This window comes from Triticum dicoccoides, chromosome 4B, assembly GCF_002162155.2.
Source record: "Triticum dicoccoides isolate Atlit2015 ecotype Zavitan chromosome 4B, WEW_v2.0, whole genome shotgun sequence".
In the NCBI taxonomy this organism is placed as follows: domain Eukaryota; kingdom Viridiplantae; phylum Streptophyta; class Magnoliopsida; order Poales; family Poaceae; genus Triticum; species Triticum dicoccoides.
Window position 1 is genome coordinate 229,394,695 of NC_041387.1, and position 21,477 is coordinate 229,416,171.

The window sequence follows — 21,477 nt, forward strand, 5'->3', positions numbered from 1 at the left end:
ACAAACTGTTCTGTTTTTGACAGATTCTATTTTCTATGTGGTGTTTGCTTATTTTGATGAATTTATGGGTAGTATTGGGGGGTATGAACCATGGAAAAGTTGGAATAATGTAGATATTATACCAATATAAATAAAGAATGAGTTTGCAACAGTACCATAAAGTGGTGATTTACTTTCTTATACCAACGGAGCTTATGAGATTTTCTGTTGAGTTTTGTGTTGTGATATTTTCAAGTTTTGGGTAAGGATTTGATGGACTATGGAATAAGGAGAGGCAAGATCCTCAGCTTGGGGATGCCAAGGCACCCGAAGGTAATATTGAAGGACAACCAAGAGCCTAAGCTTGGGGAGGCCCCGAAAGGCATCCCTTCTTTCGTCTTCGTCTCTCAGTAACTTTACTTGAGGCTATATTTTTATTCACCACATGATATGTGTTTTGCTTGGAGCATCTTGTATGATTTGAGTCTTTGATTTTTAGTTTTCCACAATCATACTTGCTGTACACACCTTTTGGGAGAGACACGCATGAATCGTGATTTATTAGAATACTCTATGTACTTCACTTATATCTTTTGAGCTAGGCAATATTGCTCTAGTGCTTCACTTATATCTTTTTAGAGAATGGCGGTGGTTTTATTTTATAGAAATTGATGAACTCTCATGTTCACTTATATTATTTTGAGATTCTCTAAACAGCGTGGTAATTTCCTTTGGTTATAAATTTAGTCCTAGTATGATAGGCATCCAAGATGGATATAATAAAAACTTTCATATGAAGTGTATTGAATACTATGAGAAGTTTCATTCTTTATGATTGTTTCGAGATATGCAGATGGTGATATTAGAGTCATGCTAGTGAGTAATTGTGAATTTGAGAGATACGTGTGTTAAAGTTTGTGATTCCCATAGCATGCACGTATGGTGAACCATTATGTGATGAAGTCGGAGCATGATTTATTTTTTGTTTGTCTTCCTTATGAGTTGAATTCGGGAATGAGTGATGGTCTTTTCCTACCAATCTATCCCCCTAGGAGCATATGTGTCGTACTTCTTTCGATGTCTAATAGATTTTTGCAATATGTATGTGAGTTCTTTATGACTAATGTTGCGTCCATGGATTATACACACTCTCACCCTTCCACCATTGCTAGCATCGCTTGTGCCGCGCAACTCTCGCCAATACCATACACCCACCATATACCTTCCTCAAAGAAGCCAGCATACCTACCTACTATGGCATTTCCATAGCCATTCCGAGATATATTGCCATGCAACTTTCCACCGTCCCGTTTAATATGACACGCTTCAGCATTGTCATATTTCTTTGCTTGATCATGTAGTTGACATCATATTTGTGGCAAAGGCACCTTTCATAATTCTTCCATACATGTCACTCTTAATTCATTGCACATCCCGGTACACCGCCGGAGGCATTCATATAAAGTCATATTTTGTTCTAAGTATCGAGTTGTCATTCTTGAGTTGTAAGTAAATAAAAGTGTGATAATCTTCATTATTAGAGCATTGTCCCAGTGAGGAAAGGATGATGGAGACTATGATTCCCCCACAAGTCGGGATGAGACTCTGGACGACAAATAAAAAAAGAGGCCAAAAAAATGAGAAAGGCCCAAATAAAATAAATGAGAGAAAAAGAGAGAAGGGGAAATGTTACTATCCTTTTTCCACACTTGTGCTTCAAAGTAGCACCATGATCTTCATCACAGAGTGGGAATTTTTCATTATAGAACTTGGCTTGTATATCCCTTTCATATACTAGTGGGAATTTTTCATTATAGAACTTGGCTTGTATTCCAATGATGGGCTTCCTCAAATTGCCCTAGGTCTTCGTGAGAACGCTAGTTGGAGGCACACCCGCTTAGTTTTCTTTTTGAGATTTCATAAACTTATAGCTCTAGTGCATCCGTTGCGTGGCAATCCCTACTCACTCACATTGATATCTATTGATGGGCATTTCCATAGCCTATTGATATGCCTAGTTGGTGTGAGTCTATCTCGCTCTTTTTGTCTTCTCCACAACCACCATATTCTATTCCACCTATAGTGCTATATCCATGGCTTACGCTCATGTATTGCGTGAAAGTTGAAAAAGTTTGAGAACATCAAAAGTATGAAACAATTGATTGTCTTGTCATCGAGGTTGTGCATGATTTAAATATTTTGTGTGATGAAGATGGAGCATAGCCAGACTATATGATTTTGTAGGGAAAGCTTTCTTTTGCCATGTTATTTTAAGAAGACATAATTGCTTTATTAGTATGCTTGAAGTATTATTGTTTTTATATCAATATTAAACTTTTGTTTTGAATCTTTCGGGTCTAAAAATTCATGCCACAATAAATAAAATTACATGGATAAACATGTTAGGTAGCATTCCATATCAAAAATTCTGTTTTTATTATTTACCTACTCGAGGACGAGCAGGAATTAAGCTTGAGGACGCTTGATATGTCTCCAATGTATCTATAATTTTTGATTGTTCCATGCTATTATATAATCTGTTTTCGATGTTTTATATGCATTATTATGCTCTTTTATATTATTTTTGGGACTAACCTATTAACCTAGAGCCTAGTGCCAGATCTTGTTTTTCCCTGTATTAGAGTTTCGCAGAAAAGGACTACCAAACGGAGTCCAAACGGAATAAAAGTTTTTGGATGATCTTTCGTGGACCATAAGCAAACCAAAGACTTGGAGATGAAGTCGGAGGAGCCACGAGGCGGTCCCAAGGGTGGAGGGGGCGCCCTGGGGGTAGGGCATGGCCCCTGTCTTGTGGGCCCCTCATGGGTCTCCAGACCTAATTTCTTCGTCTATATATTCCCATATGTCCCCAAACCATCAGGGGCATCCACGAAAACACGTTTGCACCACCGCAACCTTCTAAACCCATGAGATCCCATCAAGGGGCCTTTTTCGGAGTCCTACCAGAGAGGGATTCGATCACGGAGGGCTTCTACATCAACACCGTTGCCCTTCTGATGAAGCATGAGTAGTTTACCTCAGACCTACTGGTCCATAGCTAGTATCTAGATGGCTTATTCTCTCTCTTTGATTCTCAATACCATGTTCTCCTCGATGTTCTTGGAGATCTATTTGATGTAGTAATTTTAGCGGTGTGTTTGCTGAGATCCAATGAATTGTTGATTTATGATCAGCTTATCTATGAATATTATTTGAATCTTCTCTGAATTCTTATATGCATGATTTTATGTCTTTCCAAGTCTCTTTGAATTATCGGTTTGGTTTGGCCAACTAAATTGGTTTTTCTTGCATTGGGAGAAGTGCTCAGCTTTGGCTTCAATATTGCGGTGTCCTTTCCCAGTGATAGTAGGGGAAGCAAGGCACATATTGTATTGTTGCCATCGAGGATAAAAAGATGTGTTTTCATCTTATTGTTTGAGTTAATTCCTCTACATCATGTCATCTTACTTAATGCGTAACTCCGTTCTTTATGAACTTAATACTCTAGATGCATGCAGGATAGAGGTCGATGTGTGGAGTAATAGTAGTAGATGTAGAATCGTTTCGGTATACTTGACATGGACGTGATGCCTATATTCATGATCATTACCTTAGATATCTTCATAACTTTGCACTTTTCTATCAATTGTAGGATCGAAAGTATGTCTAGAGGGGGGGTGATTAGACTACTTGACCAAATAAAAACTTAACCTTCTCCCAATTTTAGTTCTTGGTAGATTTTAACAACTTAGCACAAGTCAAGCAATCTTAACACAATTCAAGCAAGCATGCAAAGAGTATATGAGCAGCGGAAAGTAAAGCATGCAACTTGCAAGAATGTAAAGGGAATGGTTTGGAGAGTGCAAATGCAATAGGAGACACAGATGTTTTTGTCGTGCTTCTGATAGGTGGTTCTATCGTACATCCACGTAGATGGAGACTTCAACCCACGAAGGGTAATGGCTGCACGAGTCCACGGAGGGCTCCACCCATGAAGGGTCCATGAAGAAGCAACCTTATCTATCCCACCATGGCCATCGCCCACGAAGGACTTGCCTCAGTAGGGTAGATCTTCACGAAGTAGGCGATCTCCTTGCCCTTACAAACTCCTTGGTTCACTCCACAATCTTGTCGGAGGCTCCCAACTGACACCTAACCAATCTAGGAGACACCACTCTCCGAAAGGTAATAGATCGTGTGTTCATGATGAACTCCTTGCTCTTGTGCTTCAAATGATAGTCTCTCCAACACTCAACTCACTCTCATAGGATTGGATTTGGTGGAAAGATGATTTGAGTGGAAAGAAACTTGGGGAAGACTAGAGATCAAGATTCATATGGTTGGAATGGAATATCTTGGTCTCAACACATGAGTAGGTGGCTCTCTCTCACAAAATGAGTAGTGGAAGTGTAGGTACGTTCTGATGGCTTCCGTCACGAATGAGGAGAGGGTGGAGTGGAATATATAGCCTCCACATAAAATCTAACCGTTACACACATTATACCAAACTCGGTGGGACCGAATCAGAAAACTCGGTCGGACCGATTCAGTGCATATGTGACCGTTAGGCAATTTCGGTGGGACCCACATGTCATCTCGGTGGGACCGATATCATTAAGTTTAGGGCATAACATAATCTCGGTTGGAACAATTACTCAAACTCGGTTGGAACGACTTTGGTAATAAGCTAACAGAGAGTTGGTCAGGCAACCTCGATGGAACCGATTCGCTCGTCTCGGTGGGACCGAAGCATTACGAAAAGGAAACATAGAGTTTGCATTGTAGACTCAATAGCACCGATCGCGTATCTCGGTTAGACCGAAACATTACGAAGGGAAACAGAGAGTTTGCAACCCCATCTTGGTGAGACCGAGATCCCTATCAGTGAGACCGAAAAGACTAGGGTTTCTGGCTGTGACTATGTCAAATGAACTTGGTGGCGCCGGATGGATCAAATCAGTGGGGCCGAGTTTGACTTTCGGTTTTGGACATATGTGGATATGAGAAAGTGGTTGAGGGCTTTTCGAGTATATCACTAAGCATTTTGAGCAAGCAAGCCATTAAGCAAGACCTCATCCCCTTTTAATAGTATTGGCTTTCCTATAGACTCAATGTGATCTTGGATCACTAAAATGGAAAATGTAGAGTCTTGGACTTTGAAGCTTAAGGCAATCTTTTGTCCTTCGTATTTTGAGGGGTCCACATTCCTTATCCATGCCATGCCAATCATTGAACTTTCCTGAAATATTTATCTTGTAATGGCATTAGTTCAATGTGCTATATGTTGTTAATCATTACCAAAACCATCCAGGGATAGTTGCACTTCCAAGGAGCCAATCGTTCTCTTTCCTCTTCACTCTCCCGCCGTGCTTCTCACAGGTGTAGGCTTTTTGGCCACTTCCTTCTTTGTACTAGAATCATTTATGGAAGAACGTCTGGTTGGCTACAAGGTAGACTGCTGAGTAGACATTGAAGCTTCGATGGACTGCTTAGTAGACAGTTTATCTTTGCCGGACCGCTGAACTGGCGGTGCTGCTTTGATGGACTGTTGGGCTGTAGGAGCAGAGGCATCGGACTCTGACCATGCGTTGAAGCTAAGTCTGGTTTCTACGCAGGTGGTGCTAACTTGTCGGTGTGCTGAGGAGGCCGTGCCAATGCGTTGGTTTGCTGAGCAGGAAAATGCTGACGCATTGGTATGCTGGTCACACGACTGCAGACCGACGGACTAATGAGCAGTCGGCTCTGGACCTACAAACTGCTTAGCAAGTAGTTCCGAAGCATCATACTACTTAGCAGTCCGTTCCACTAGGTTGGTCCGCTGAGCATGTGCTGCAACTGGGTCCCCCCCCCCGATGCTTCAGTGGCTGGCATCTGAACCGGTGGTGCGTCTTCAGCAGTTGTAGGCCTTGCCACTAGCCGCTTTGGGGCGGAGGATGACATGGCCTGTATGCCACAACGTCGGCCGGCTGATCATAGGTTGATGCGTCAGCCGTCAGATTATGAGTATTAGGTTCTTTGGGGGAAGCACGCGAGAGCTGCTGTGGCAAGAAGAGCGTCACCAGTTGAGGGGCGACATTGGTTGCTCTTGGCGGGGCTTCAGGGATCTCATCGATGAACTCTATTTCCTTTCGTGGCCACTGAATGTGATGTAACAATGTTTCTCCCAAGGTCCTTCACTCATCAAAGTCTCCTAGGACATTCTTGAGGGTAAATTCCTTGAATCCAGGCTTTACTTCAGTCACGTAGCACTTCACACAGCCCGACTTCAATGGCACATTGTCCAATAACAGGCCCTCTTCCAAGAAGGGTGGGCAAACCCAGGTTGTTGCACATTTTAACGTACCTTCATAATGTGTAAGCACGCCCTTCAATCTGTCTTTCATTCCAGATAGATCAGATATAGCATCATCACGAGCAGCTACAGTCTTAGTGCCGCTGGGGTCAGCTGATGCACAGCTACTCTTGTGCTCTGTTGTCGCGCAATAAGCAACATCCTCCATGCCCGCCTCCCCTCCCATCTGCTGGCTATCTGTCAGTGTTAGACTCTTCCAAATCATCATTGACTGTTCAAGATCCTTTTGAACAGCCTGATACATTTCCTTCCTCAACCTTTCATACAATTCATTCTTCTTCATTTCACTCTTTGCTTTTTTCATGCATAGCCCGTCTTCTTTGCTGAGTGTGAAAGCCCTTTTGTGCGGGACATTAACACATATACCCCTTGCACGGCCAGGTGGCTCTTTTGTTTCTAGAGCAATGGACAGAATGTCACATGGCCCTGAGTTCCTGTAGGACCTTCCAGGGATCTTGGAAGCCTCTACCATCACTTGATACAGTTCTTCGTCATGTGAGTTTTTAAAGTAATAAGTTCTGTCATCACGCCTCATTGCACGTGCCCGCAAGTAGTCTCTGGCGCGTTCGCCCCTGACTTCACTAAAGGCCGGTTCCCCACCCGCCGCTACTGCTTCTTTGTCATCCTGGTCCCATATCAGTTTCATGCCATAGTATCCTGCCACACCCATACGGTCGGGGTGTGTGTTCTTCTTCTGAAGTTCCAATTGCCTGAAACTATTCTCAGTAAAATCTTTAGTTGCCCTCACCCTTTTTAATTCTGCCCAGTCCGCCTTTGTAATTTGGGGGTATGCGGGAATTGGGTCCTTGCCTTCACTCAAGTACTTCTTGTACAGCACGTGCTTCCAGTTTCTCCAAGCATCCCTAGCCTTCTTCAGTGCAGTGTATTCCACCTGCATTCTCCACTGCTCTGGAACATTGAAGTGATCCATGATCTCCCGGACTATCTGTCGCCGTGTTTCTGTTTCAGCCTTCCGAAACCCCGGCAGATTTATGTTGAGCCTTGCCCTGCCTACAAATCCACACAGACTCCTGAACCTCGTGCGTGCTTTATCTTGTTTAGTTGGAGCCCAAGACGTTAAATCGATCTCAGTTACTTCATATACACCTTTAGGCTGGTGTGTGGGCTTCCTTGGAGCGTACCTCCATGTCCTGTTCAAGATTACTTGATCCCTCACCGTCTTCTAAATACCTAGGGTTCTCGGAATCAGATGACGATACATCGCCTGAAGCATGAGTGCTGTCGCTGCTATTCGGCATCTACAGAGAACACATGCGAAACTCAATAAAGGAGGATAAGCATAAAACTAACAATTTGGTATCAAGCTTTCTAAACATGTCATGCAGTAATTTAGAAAATGTACGTCTAATTTGTTAAGTTTGTGTGACTCGGACGCCCGCGATCTGTAAATCGGCAGTAACTTATTGTAACAAATACAACTTATATGTACTAGTTAGGAAGGTAGATAATTAACATATATACGCTATCCGTTATCTTATAGCCAATTTGGGAACATACAGAATGAAATAGAAAGACGGATTGCGAGGAAATATATCTCATCGCGATGGAGAGCAGTACTAACAGGCTTCTTAATGCAAACCCGGCCGGACCACAGGAGAGGCGAGGATTATAGCATCGATATGCTCGAGGATGGCTGGCGAGCAAGCGAAGACGGTGAGGCACGGGCAGCCGCGTGTTGGGAACGGCAGTGGAGGTAGGCTTGTCACCGAAGAGCGAGCACACGGCCGGGGTGAGCACGCCGGTGCTGGAGAGGGTTCTGTTGTGGATCTAGGGAAAGGGAGCTGTTAATGGAGATTGGGTTGACTAGTTGAGTGAAACGTGGACAGGCCATGGGGGGTGTTGGCGGCCTAGGTGAAACGGGTGGGAAATATCCCCGGTCGCTGCACGGAAGGGACTATGCAAACGGTTGCCTCTAAGCGCTCGTGTGCACAAAGAGAAAATTTTCGTTTGAAATGAAGACGTACTAATTTTGAAATGAAGACATTAATTTCGCCTCTAAATTTTTCCCACGTTAAGCAATCACCATTGTAGCACGGGATTGATTTGCTGGCGCACTTTAGGTCTCGTGTGCTATATGTAAGACATTTTTTGGAATTTACCGTGCATTTTGGCATATAAATCAATTCCTAGGCGGACTGCATTTCCTGTCGAAAGGGATGAGGATTGCCATTCGATCTGGGAGCATCCAACGGTGCAGACGTACGATCCGTGGTTTGGGTTCTGGCCAATCAGAACACACGACTCAGATCGTGCGCGTAACAAATTGGGGGGGGGGGTGCATCGGCCACGGTTTGGTAGGCACACGGCTTTCGTGAGTGAACCGTGTGCTATTCGTAAACATTTGCATTTACTAATAGCATACCCGGGAGGTGAAGGAGTCATTGGAGGAGGAAGAACCGCATAAAAAATCACAACTGGAAGTGCATCTGCTATTGGAAGGGATGAGGATCGTCGTTCGATCTGGGAGCATCCAACGGTGCAGATGTACGATCTGTGGGGTTTTGGTTCTAGCTAATCAGAAGGCACGACTCAGATCGCGCGTGTGGCAGGGGGGCATCGGCCACGGTTTAGTGGACACACGGCTTTCTGGAGTGAACTGTGTGCTATTGGAAAACATTTACATTAACTAACGTCATTTTTTTTGTTTGAATGAAAACATGAGTTCATCGTTTCGCCTCCAATTTTTTTCCCACGGTAAGAAATCACGATTGTACCCTATGTTTCGATTTTCTGGTACATTTTACCAAGCGGTAGGCCTTGCTAGCATTCTCAAACTTTGAATATGCAAAAAGGAAAGTGATCTCATTTAATTTATATATATATATATATAGATAGAGAGAGGGAAATACATGTGCGTGTGACCGCAAGATCATTTGGGTGTCGCTTTGCGAGTTTTCATTCATTGTGCGAGAAACGGGAAAGAACTTCAAATAGTTCGGCCGTAGCGTGCGGCCAGAGGCATAGGCCTTGTTGGTATTTTTATTTTAGGAAATGCATATAGAGTCCCGAAAATAATGAAAATCATTGTGCCACTGTGGCGTGCCCTCATGATCTGCATGGAAAAAATTTGGTAAAGTTTGGCACAAGTTTTGGTGCTTGCACCTTCCATACCGGAGCATCTCACAAGAAGGATCATAGTTTCAAAAAGGAGATGCGACACTTCGACTACAAATCGTCTATTACTCTACATTGTTCTGCCTCGAAAAAAATCATGGTAAACAATCGCGGATGTACCCTTGGTTTGATTTTCCGGCCCATGTAGGTCATCTGCTATGTTTAAGTCATTGTTTGCACTTACCTTGCATTTTAGTGCATATGAAGTCAAAAACCCTACTGTGACTACATGTGGGTGTTTTAGTTAGGCTATTCTTAATTACGCTGCTCATAATGGAGAGTGTCATATACTATATCATGCATATATATATGTATATATATATATATATATATTATCTATACTAGCTATAGTGTATGATACTACCTTCAATTATAGCGCATGGTATAATACATAGAGTATATATAGTATCATAGATCATATTTATTGCCATGCATGACACAAATTAGCATCGCATTTAACATGATATGGTATCTACGTATATGTTACTCTAATGGTCTAACCTCACTATATTTAATTCTTTGCCACATCAGCATACTTGCTATTTTTCCGAGTGCATGGTATCGTTGACTATGATATATACCACCACTACGGCCAGCCTTTGTATAGTAAGGAAGTATAATATATTCTATAGTATCATGCACATGATATTAGTGTATGATACTACATACGTACCTTCATATAGTGCATATATATAGTATCCTAGATCTAGTATATATATACCATAGATGACCTTATTTATGGCCATGTGCACAACACAAATTAGTATAGCATTTATATTATATATGCTACAGTATCTATGTTACTGCTTCTTTTCCACACATCATCATATTTGCTATTCTCAAGTGCATGATACCGGCTATGATACCCCCAGTATGGCCACCCTAAGGTTGGTCGTAATGGGAGTATCAAGCGGTATCATATCGTGCCAACTAGACTTTTTGGATGATGTGGCACACAGTTAAATGAGGAAAGAGAAGGTGTGGGCCTGGTATCATATCAGGATATACTGTATCACATATTAAATGTTGTACTACTTTATGTCATGCATGGCAATTAATAAGGCAACCTAAGATACTAAGACTAACCACACAATGGGTAGTAACATAGAGTAGTAACATGCCCATGTTACTACCTCTATAGTGGGTAGTAACATATGTGTGGTAACATGCAACACTTCATTTATTAAGTTATAGACTCATCTTGCCTTGATATGTGTGATGTTACTCATACTATTACTAACTAGCTATGGTACCACATGCCTCTCTTTCTTCATTTATTGCTTGCCACATCATCTATTTTATCTACATATGTGTGATGTTACTACCTATGTTACTCCCACTGTGGGTAGTCTAACTTGTGATACTATGCGCGCATTACAGAGGTAGCTAGCTAGTATGATCATATACTAGTATCATGCATGACACATAGTAGCATAGCATTTATTATGACATGGTTTCATGATATGATACTTAACCCTCTCTTTCTTCATTTAATTCTATGACAACTCATCAAAATTTCCTAGTTGGCATGATACTAGTTATGATATCCCATTATGACCAGCCTAGCAAAGAAGGTGTACAGATCATTTGTACGTTGCTTTGCGAGTTTTCATCCGTTTGTTCGAGAAGTGGGGAGAAGTTTCAAACATTTCGTCCGCGAGGTGCGGCCACTGGCATAGTCCTAGTTGGTATTTTAATTACAGGAAATTCAGATGGAGTCCAGACATCATCAAAATCGATGTGTGCCCGTGGCGTTCTATCATGAACCCTTGATTTTTTTTGATAAAGTTTGGCACAAGTTTTGACGATCGCTCCTTCCAAACCGGAGCATCTCACATTAAGGATCATGGTTTCCCAAAGGAGACGTGTCAATTCAAACTCCCGTGGCCTGTGACTTCATCGTTTGGCCTCATAAATATTTCCACAGTACACAATCACCATTATACCACCGGTTTTATTTTTGGCGCATTTCGGGTATCGTTAGCTATATTTAAGATATTTTTTGAGTTCAACGTGCATTTTGTGCATAAAAATAAAATTTCAACTGGAACTGCATGTGCTGTCGAAAGGGATCAGGATCGCCATTCAATCTGGGAGCATCCAACAGTGCAGACGTACGATCCATGGGGTTTGGATTCTGGCCAAGCAGATCGCACGATTCAGATCGTGGGCGGGGTTTTGTGAGAACATGACTTCATCAACGAACCGTGTGCTATTCGCAAACCAGATTGCATACATATTTTTGTTCACACATATTGTAGTGATATCAATTGAGTGTGCTACCTCTATGATATAATAATAATAATAACTAAAAACAATTCATATTCATTGCATGAGCTGACAGCATATCAAGGTCAACATATTAATGCTTCTTACATCAATAGAAAACCAGCCAGAACTCACAAATTCAGTACACGCGACAGTTCTAAATTGAACGAATTAAGGTTTAGGGTAGGCATAAAGACTAGTCTTACGGCTTAATTCCCATGTACATGGGTGAACTGGGATCATTAAGTTGATCCCGAATGAACTCGGGTTTTCTGATGATTTTACGCTTCTCTGTTATAGGGTTGCGTGATCCCTTGGCTGGCGACTCATCAAATTCGTCGTACTCATCCTCATCGGCAACATCATAAACACCCAAAACCCTCCTCTTACCATGCATCACTACATGGCAGTTCCTATGCGAAGGGTCTTCCGCAAAGAAAATCTGTGTAGCATCGCTGGCAAGAATGAGCGGGTTAACGTGATATGCCATCGTTGTCCTGTTAACACAGGTCTTCTTGTAATCATCAACCTTTACTTGACCAAGAGGGATCCATGAGCACCTTAATAATGCCACCTTAATAGTCCAGCTCCCAAATCCCTTTGATGGTTCCATAGTATACCCTTTTATCAGCTTCATCTATAGTCATGCATTCTATTCGAATAGAGCTGTTCTGATATGAGGTCTTCTCATCACGTTCATCAGTGTAGAACATGTATCCATTTATGTCATATGCTTGGTACGTCAACACCGTAGGTGATGGCATTTATGTCATCGATGGATCCTTGTGACCAATGCTTCTTCAGCCATTCGGCGTAGTTCTTAGTGTGCTCCTTCTGCTCCACATCTGATGAAGGGCACCATTGGTAAGAAGCTTTGGCGTATCTCCGCCAAGTATTCTTCAGCGTAAGCGATGATAACTGGGCTGTTAAGAAGTACGGTCAAATGGGCTTTCTCTGCCAATTCTCCGAGTGCAGCCATTTGCGTGCCAACAAGGATCGGCTTACCTTTCAGCCTTCCGTCATGGCGAGAGAGGGGGAAACCTATAGGTAGTTGTTTCATGTATTCAGTTCAAAACTCAACCACCTCCTTTGCGGTATAACCTTGTAGGATACTTGCCTCTGGATGGTTTCAGTTCCGACAAAAGGGCTTCAGTATTCCCATGAACCGCTCAAAGGGATACATGTTGCAAAGAAACACAGGACCATAATACTTTATCTCGTTGACAAGGTGCACAGTGAGATGGACCATGACATCAAAGAATGACGGTGGGAAAAACATCTCTAGGTTGCACAATATTCTTGCAATATCATCTTGCATATGATCCAACTCTCCAGGATCTACAACCTTCTGCCATAGTTGGTGGAAGAAATCACAGAGCTCAATGAGTGTGTTCCTTATATCTTTGTCCAACAGTTTGCTAATGGCGACCAGGAGGATTTGTGTCAACATTACGTGGAAATCATGCGACTTCATGTGTCCCAACTTCCTTTTACTTGATCTCACATCCACGAGACTTCTGATGTGTGCGGAGTAGTAAGAGGGTGTCTTAACTGACAACAAATAGGTGAAGAATGTTGCTTCTTTTGTACTGAAATTGTAACTCTCGCAAGCTTTGATGAATTTGTCATCATCTTTTGCTTCACTCTTGCCTTTTGATTGATCAGCAAGCATATCGAGCCGTGAACCCTCACCATCCTTTCTTTTACCTTTCATCTTGAGCAGAGTACCAAGGATGCTTTCACATACGTTCTTTCCTACGTGCATGACATCAATGCAGTGACGTACACGTAGAATCTCCCTGTAAGGTAATTTCCAGAACACCGGTTTCATCTTAAACACTTGACCCTTGGGTGTTTTTTTCACCATCAAAGCGTGATTCTTGCCAAGAACAACATTAATTTCTTTAGCCATGTTGTGGACCACCTCCCCATCATAGGGTCTTGGACCCACTTCTACCTCTGCCGTACCATCAAATTCAGCTTTCATATTTTGGTATGGGTGATTTTTCTGTAAGAACCTACGATGACGCAAATACACGGTTTTGCACGGGTTGGGAAGTCTTCTGCTAGCTGTCCTATCCATGCATGTGAAACAACCTACATCTCTTCTTGAATGGTGTGCACCAGCATCACATGTAGATCGAAAGTATCCCTTTTGTAAGCATCATAACATTTTACAGCAGGTGCATCTATCCACACTGTCAGCAGTTCTTCTACCAGTAGCTGAAAGTAAATGTCGATGTCATTTCCAGGTTGCTTTGGGCATTGGATAATCATTGACACCATAATGTATTTTTTCTTCATACACAACCAAGGAGCTAGGTTATATATGCACAGAAGCACCAGCCATGTGCTGTGATTGGTGCTCATATCGCCAAAAGGATTCATCCCGTCAGTACACTCCCCGAGCCTTATACTTCTAGGATCCTTGGAAAGTCTTCAAACTTGTTGTTGATTAATTCCCACTGAGCCCCATCTTTCGGGTGCCTCATATACTTATCCGCAATTCGCTCATCATGATGCCACCGCAGTCTCTTTGCCTCTCTAGGGTTTTCAAACAATCTCCTCAACATTGGAATTAAAGGCAAGTACCAAACAACGTTGAATGGGATTCCTGTCTTGATCTCTTCGTCCAATTTGTACTTGTCCTTTGCTCTCCTTTGCTTGTATCATGCATGCTTGCATTGGGGACATGCACGCATATCTTTGTACTCACCAAGGTACAATATACAATCATTCATACAAGTGTGTATCTTCTGTACTTCAAGTTCCAATGGGAAAACAATTTTCTTCGCTTCATTCGTGCTTCTGGGGAGCACATTATCTTCCGAAAGAATTTCTTTGAAAAGACCTAACATCTCTGTGAAGCCCTTGTTTGATAGACCTTTTGTTTGTCACGAGAAAAATCTATTATGCACTCCGGAAGAAGGGAAGAGAAGGAGTATGGATTTCTCTCATGCGCCGGGGAAAAAAATGCGGGCATGCCACAGTACCATAGTACACAAAGAAAAGTGATACGAGAAACAAGTATTTCATTTATCTCTTTGTATGAACAAAATTACGAGATCCCATAAAAAATGGTTGCTCTCCGTTGCCTACTAGCGCGGCCTGCCTGACTACGGTTATGTGCGGTCTCCTGGTTCCCGGGGTCTCGAAAAGCTCCCGGTTAATTACTCCCATGGGTTGCTCCGTGAGATACCTCCGATTAAGCTGTGTGGTCATCTTTGTTGTCTTCGCTTCACGTTCTCCATGCATATGATGATGGTGTGTGCAGGTGCAGGCAGCGGCAAATCCCGTGTCCTCATCGGTACACGTGCCGCTCAAAACATGGTTTTGTGCTAGCCACGTCCGCCATCGCCATTGCGCCTCGTCGGTGTTGATAGCATTGTTGTAGTCGGTGTTGGGGTAGCATGGATCCCGCTTGGCTAGGATTCTTGACGATGTAGCGGCTTCATTGGGGTACGCAAGGGGTTGCCTCACGGGAGTATTCTTTTGTGGAGAATGTCGTCAGTGTAAAACCAACGCACACTCGCATCGGCATGGCAGGTGTGGTTGGAGTCTCGTCTCGACTAGATGCCGAGGTTACGGCAGTCTACGGAGTCAAAGACTCTGGCTCACGAGACCGTGGAAGCTAACATCTTAAAGGGGAGGCGTGGTTGATGCCTCATCTCAGCTAGACGCCGTATTCGGTGGTCTGCTAAGACAAAGAGCACGTCGTCTATGCGATGACGAGACACGTGTGCAACGAAAGATGCACCTCGTCTCGGCTGGATGTCATATTCGGTGGTCCGCCAAGACGACGGGTGGGCCTAGTTGATGCCCCATCTCAGCTAGACGCCGTATTCGGTGGTATGCTAAGACAAGGAGCAGGCCGCCTGTGCGACAACGAGATCTATGCGATGAAGGGTGCGTCTCATCTCCGCTGGACGCCGTATCCGGTGGTCCGCCAAGACAACGGAAAAACATTGTGGTGCTTAAGAAAGATGGATTCATGGAGGGGCATGGTTGATGCCCCGTCTCAGCTAGACGCCGTATTCGGTGGTCCGCCGAGACTAGGATCATGCCCCCCCCTGTACGATGACGAGACCTGTGCAACCAAGGGTGCACCTCGTCTTGGCTCGACGCCGTATTCGGTGGTCCGCCAAGACAAGGGCGCTACCCCATGAGGTCGGAGAAGGATGACATGAAGGGGGTGATTGATGCCCTGTCTCAGCTAGACACCATATTCGGTGGTCTGCTGAGACTAGGATCATGCCGCCTGTACGCTGAAACCTTTATGCCATGAAGGGTGCACCTCGTCTTGGTCAGACGCCGTATTCGGTGGTCCACGAAGACAAGGTTGCTGCCTCACGGGGCCGAGGAAAGTGACTTTGTAGAAGGGCGTGGTTGGGTTCCGTCGTTGGGGAGCTCCGTCCGCACTTGATGAAGGGCTTGGTGTGGACAAACTCCGGCAATGTTGGTGTAGTCACCTTGATTGATGAAGTCCTCTCCGGTGCCGGTGGCGAAATCAAACGAGTATTGTCTTCGGCGATGAGCACATACTCTCCATGTAGTGCACGCATGCTGGATGTAAGGGGAATAAAAAGGAAAATAATTAGACATTAGTCTCACCTTCCAGAAACATGACCTTTCCATCCATCGCCGTCGGAGTTCTTTTTGTGGATGAGGGTACTCCGAGCCGCCGATCCCCTGCGAACGTGTATCTTGCTGGATGTGGTGTTGCGTTGTCTTGCTGCTACTGGATGGATGCTGGATGTGTGTTTCCGGCTCTGTGCGTGAGATGTTGTGAGATTTCTCTCGTGGTTTTTTGGTGCGTGTGCCTACTCAATGTTGAGACTTTGCCTCTATATATAGGCGCCCGGCTGGTGCAGAAGAAAGGAAAAATGACAAGGAATGAATCAGATTTCTTGGACTGTACTCTTGCTTCGTTCGGCAAGTCATCTTTACTTTTGTATTTGTTTCCAAATATTTGTGACTCCCCGATTATGTATTGCTCCTCTATGAGCTAAGTAAATCCTAATGCCGCTTCTACACCTTCCTTCTGCTAGCATCTTTTCGTTTGAGCCTGCAAAAAGAAAGGAAACCATCTTGCGTACACGGTTGCCGTGTATAATCTACCAAAAATACATGCATGTATGCTACTTTACGTGTGCATGCAAAAAGTTAACCAAAGATCAGCTAGTAGTACATGTATATGCTTGGTTTGAGTATTGCGTGTATTCGGAAATATACACGGGCTTGTCGGCCGGCCGAGATACTAGAATACGTACATATAGCGTATAAATACCAAGTGCAAGGCAAGCTTATCACGTTCATGCAAAAAACCTTTTTTATATTTGAACGAGCATGCAAGAACAATGTACATATGATAATAATCCCAATCCCAAGTACATTACCAGTACATTACCTGTGTCGAGCTTGAAGTTGAGATTGATACGGTGGAGCACGTCGGACAGCTCCATACAAGGCAAGTTCACTTCAACTCTTCATACAAGCTAGGAAGCAAAGTACTCAACATAGTCCAAAGCTCCCGATCGTTGCAATCCCTTGCCACATCCGACCAGGGTTCTTGCATAGGTCTTGCCATGTACGCATCACATATGCTGCTATAAAGATGAGACCCTGGGTAGCGTCCAACACTACAAAAAAATACACTTCTGTGATGATACGTGTTTGTCATAGTAGGTCACGTTTTTTGTCATCCATGTACATCCATGACAATTTTATGACAGAATCAAGATAGTCATACCTGTGCTGTCGTAGAAGTGTTCCATGACATTACCAAAATTATCATCACGGAAGTGTCCACTTCCATGACGATAAATCGCGTGTCACAGAAGTGCTTTCGTCAAGGGTGACCGACATGTGGCATCCACCATAACGGAACGTCGTTAAGCTATCGGGTCCGGTTTTGGATCCGATAACACGTTAACAGACCCGACCAATCTGGATTTTCCACGTGTAAAATCATCATTGGCTGGAGGAAACACGTGTCGGCTCACCGTTGGGACAGATGTCATCCACTCATTGGACAGAAGGCGCCTATGATGCGTCGACACGTGGCACGACCCAATAGAGGCCCATTCTTGTGAAAAGGCCGGCCTGTTTGACTTGGTCAAAAGTTGGCGGGCCGGCCCATGGAAAGCCTGTTAACGGCTTGTTCGCACATAGCTCATTTACAGCCCGCTAACCCAGGGCCTGTTACACCCTATCCAAATTAGGCCAAGTAGCGTCATCTGGGCCATCCAATATGATTCCAGCCCGTTTTCACTTCTGGCCCATGACTTCTTTCATCCCATATGAGGCCCTTTGTAACTCTTGGCCCATTAACACCCATGGTGAAACTGGCCCGTAATGAACAGTGTATCACTTTTATACCCATTAATGTCCTAGGGTGAAACTGGCCCGTAATGAACAGTGTATCACTTTATACCCATTAACGGCCCGTTATTCCATTGGGCCGTTTCTAGCCCATGTTATCTTTCGGCCATCTCTGAGCCCATTTATTCTTGGGCTCATCTCCAGAATTTGTTTACTTACGGCCTGTTACTGTGATTTTCTGCTTGTGGGCTACATTCAGTCTGAGGTTATAGTCGGCCCGTTTGTGGCCCGTTAATACGTTGGGCCATTTTCATAGCGTCATCAAATACGGCCGATTAACAACGCCCCGTTATGGTCGGCCCATGAACTCTAGCCCGTTTACAGCCATAATGCTGTCTGTTATTGGCTCTTGTTTGGCCAACCGATCATACGGCCCGTAGAAGGCCCATTGATGATACAGGCCCATTGTGTCTATGGCCCATAGAAGGCCCATTGTGTCTACGATTCCAACTCTAGTCCGTTTACGTCCATAATGTGGTCTGTTATTGGCCCATGTTTGGCCAACCGATCATACGGCCCGTAGAAGGCCCATTGATGATACAGCCTGTAGAAGGCCCATTGTGTCTACGGCCCGTAGAAGGCCCATTGTTTCTGCGACACGTAGAAGGCCCATCGTTTGTATGGCCCATAGAAGGGAAATGGTAACTACAGTAAATATGTAGCCCATGGTTGTTGTGGCCTAGTTTAAAAAAATAGGTTATTGCGGTCACTAGCAAACCGCGGAAAAAGAACTACATTGACTACAAGCAAAGAAATAAAGAAGACAATAAGGAAATAAATAAACAAGCAACTTACGCTAGGCTATCACGACTATTACACATATTACATCCACTGGGCATCAAAGTTCTCCACTAGTGCAAATATAGGGAACACAGCAGCATACAAACGCCGCAGCAAAACAAGTCTAGAACTAAAACCATTTCAGAAGAGCTCAAGAAACAATATCCTGGGTACCCATAATGCTGGCAAGATGCTTAGCAAGCTTATTAACTTTCTCTTGTTTGGCACTTAAATCCTCCAGCACTTGCTGTTGCACCAGAAAGTATGCATCTGAATTCTGCAGGGACTTCCTCAGTCCTTCGGCTTCCTGTCGCATAACATCTGATCGATGTCTTTCAACTTGAAGTTGAGACTCAAGAAGCCAAACTGATTCAGGCAATGAGTTTGAAGAGCTGGTGCCAGCAGTAGTAGCCAGTAACTTGAACACTACATCAAGACAGGACTTTGGGGTTGTCTCAGTGTCTTCAATATAGTTTTCATCAGCTTTCTTGGAGACCAACAGGGATGTCTGACTATATTGAACCTTATCTGCATTACTTCCTTTACCATTGCATAACGGGGTACTCTCCTCCAATATTTTATCCGCATTCTAAAAGAGAAACAAACAAACATATCACAGGTTTACAATGTAGTATATGAAACTCATTTTGGTAAACAAGTTCAGTAGTAAGGTGGAGAGGATAACAGCATGAAACAAACATATATCTATGTAGTATGGTCACTGTATGGTCTATATCATTCTAGTTTATGTTGCCAAGTCAAGATAGATATAGTTTGAATCATAACTATTTAAGACAAAGCAGCATCGACAGAATATAAGTGTAGGAAACTACACAGCAATAACAACACTTGTAATGTGCATGGCATGAGAACATAACTGTTTATTCAATTGAAACTGAAATCAACATAGAGCAAGTTACAGCAGCAAACATGTTAAAGAAACAGGTTTAAAACATACCTGTTGCACCATTGGAGTTTCAATTGCATCCTTCAAATTTGAAATTAGTTGGTATGAGTAAATACAGTGATGCAAGAGCAAAGTAGTTTGAACCATAGATACGGAACTTGACCTGAGAACAATTCTTCTTCTGCTTTAAGCATTGACTTGGGGTTCGGAGTGGTGGTCCTCGTGCTTTGGGCACTGCAGTTGTCTTACTAACTGCTCATGTTTGGGTGCTTTGTGGTGGAGACGGTGATGTGTCAACGGGAATTGGGTTACTATCTGCTAGGGTTAGGGTTAGAAGGGGTGTAGCTGGTTCTCTATACAACTGGGTAGGGGTACAATCTGCATGAGCCTGAGTTATGTGTGGTGGGTCTGGTTCTTGGGCAAGTACAACCGTGGTTCTATCTGCATCGATAGGTAGCACGATCTTTTCTTAAGACCGTGTCTTTACTCCCACAGATACTGCCATCACCCCCTCCAATTGAAATGGCTGATAAATAAGAAAAGTAACTGAATGTACAGACATTGTAAGATAGATAGGTGCAATGGATAGTAGGGAAGAAAACAGGGCATGAAATCATTCGCATTTATGTTGTCTAACCAAACAGAATAGCAGGACATAATTTCACATATATGATGGCTAATTAAACAGGATAGCATGACATAATTTCACATGTATGATGGCTAACTAAACAAGATATAATGACATACTTCAAAATATGATGACTATGTAAATAGGATAACATGATATAACTATACGATGTGTCTATTAAAGTGGTTGACATGCCATAAATCACAAACATGCCATCGATGGAAACATAATGGCATGATATAATTCACGGATAGAATGACATAATTTAAAATATGATGACTATGTAAAGAGGATGAGATGATATAACTATATTATGTCTTTATAAAATGGGTTGGCATGCCATAATTCAGATACATGATGTCTATGTAAACATCATGGCATGATATAATTCAAATATATGATTTATATACTAAGGAAGTGAGCAGAGGGCAATCGCATATATGATGTGTCAACTAAGGAGATGGCATTCAATATTGTGTATATGATGTAAAAACTAAGCATTGCAATACAACATATGCATGATATGAGTAATATAACCCTCCCAAGTTTGAGCATACACCTCATGGGGATAATAGGACTGGCCATTTGCCTCTGAATCCTCCTCTGAAGAGCTATCTGTAACTTGCAAGATATATGCTTCAGCAGGTAGCATTGTCTGCTCTGAAGACCTTTTTTTCACTCCAGATTTCTCCATCACCAATTCAAATGGCTGATGCACAGGAAGAGTAGTCGAATATACAAACATTGTCGACAAAAGCAATGAGAAATACAAAAAAAGGACGGCATGATATAATTCACATATATGACGCTTGCCTAAATAGCATGGCATTGCATAATTCACATATATATGCCTTGCAACAAGATAATGTTGCATAATTCACATATATAATGTCTTGCAGCAAGATGTCATTGCATAATTCACATATATGGTAATTAGACACTAAACAGGTGGCATTAACACAAAGAATGTCTAAACTAAGAAAATGACATAGCAATGCAAGATACCATACACACGATATGAGCAACATAACCCTGCCAAGTTAGAGG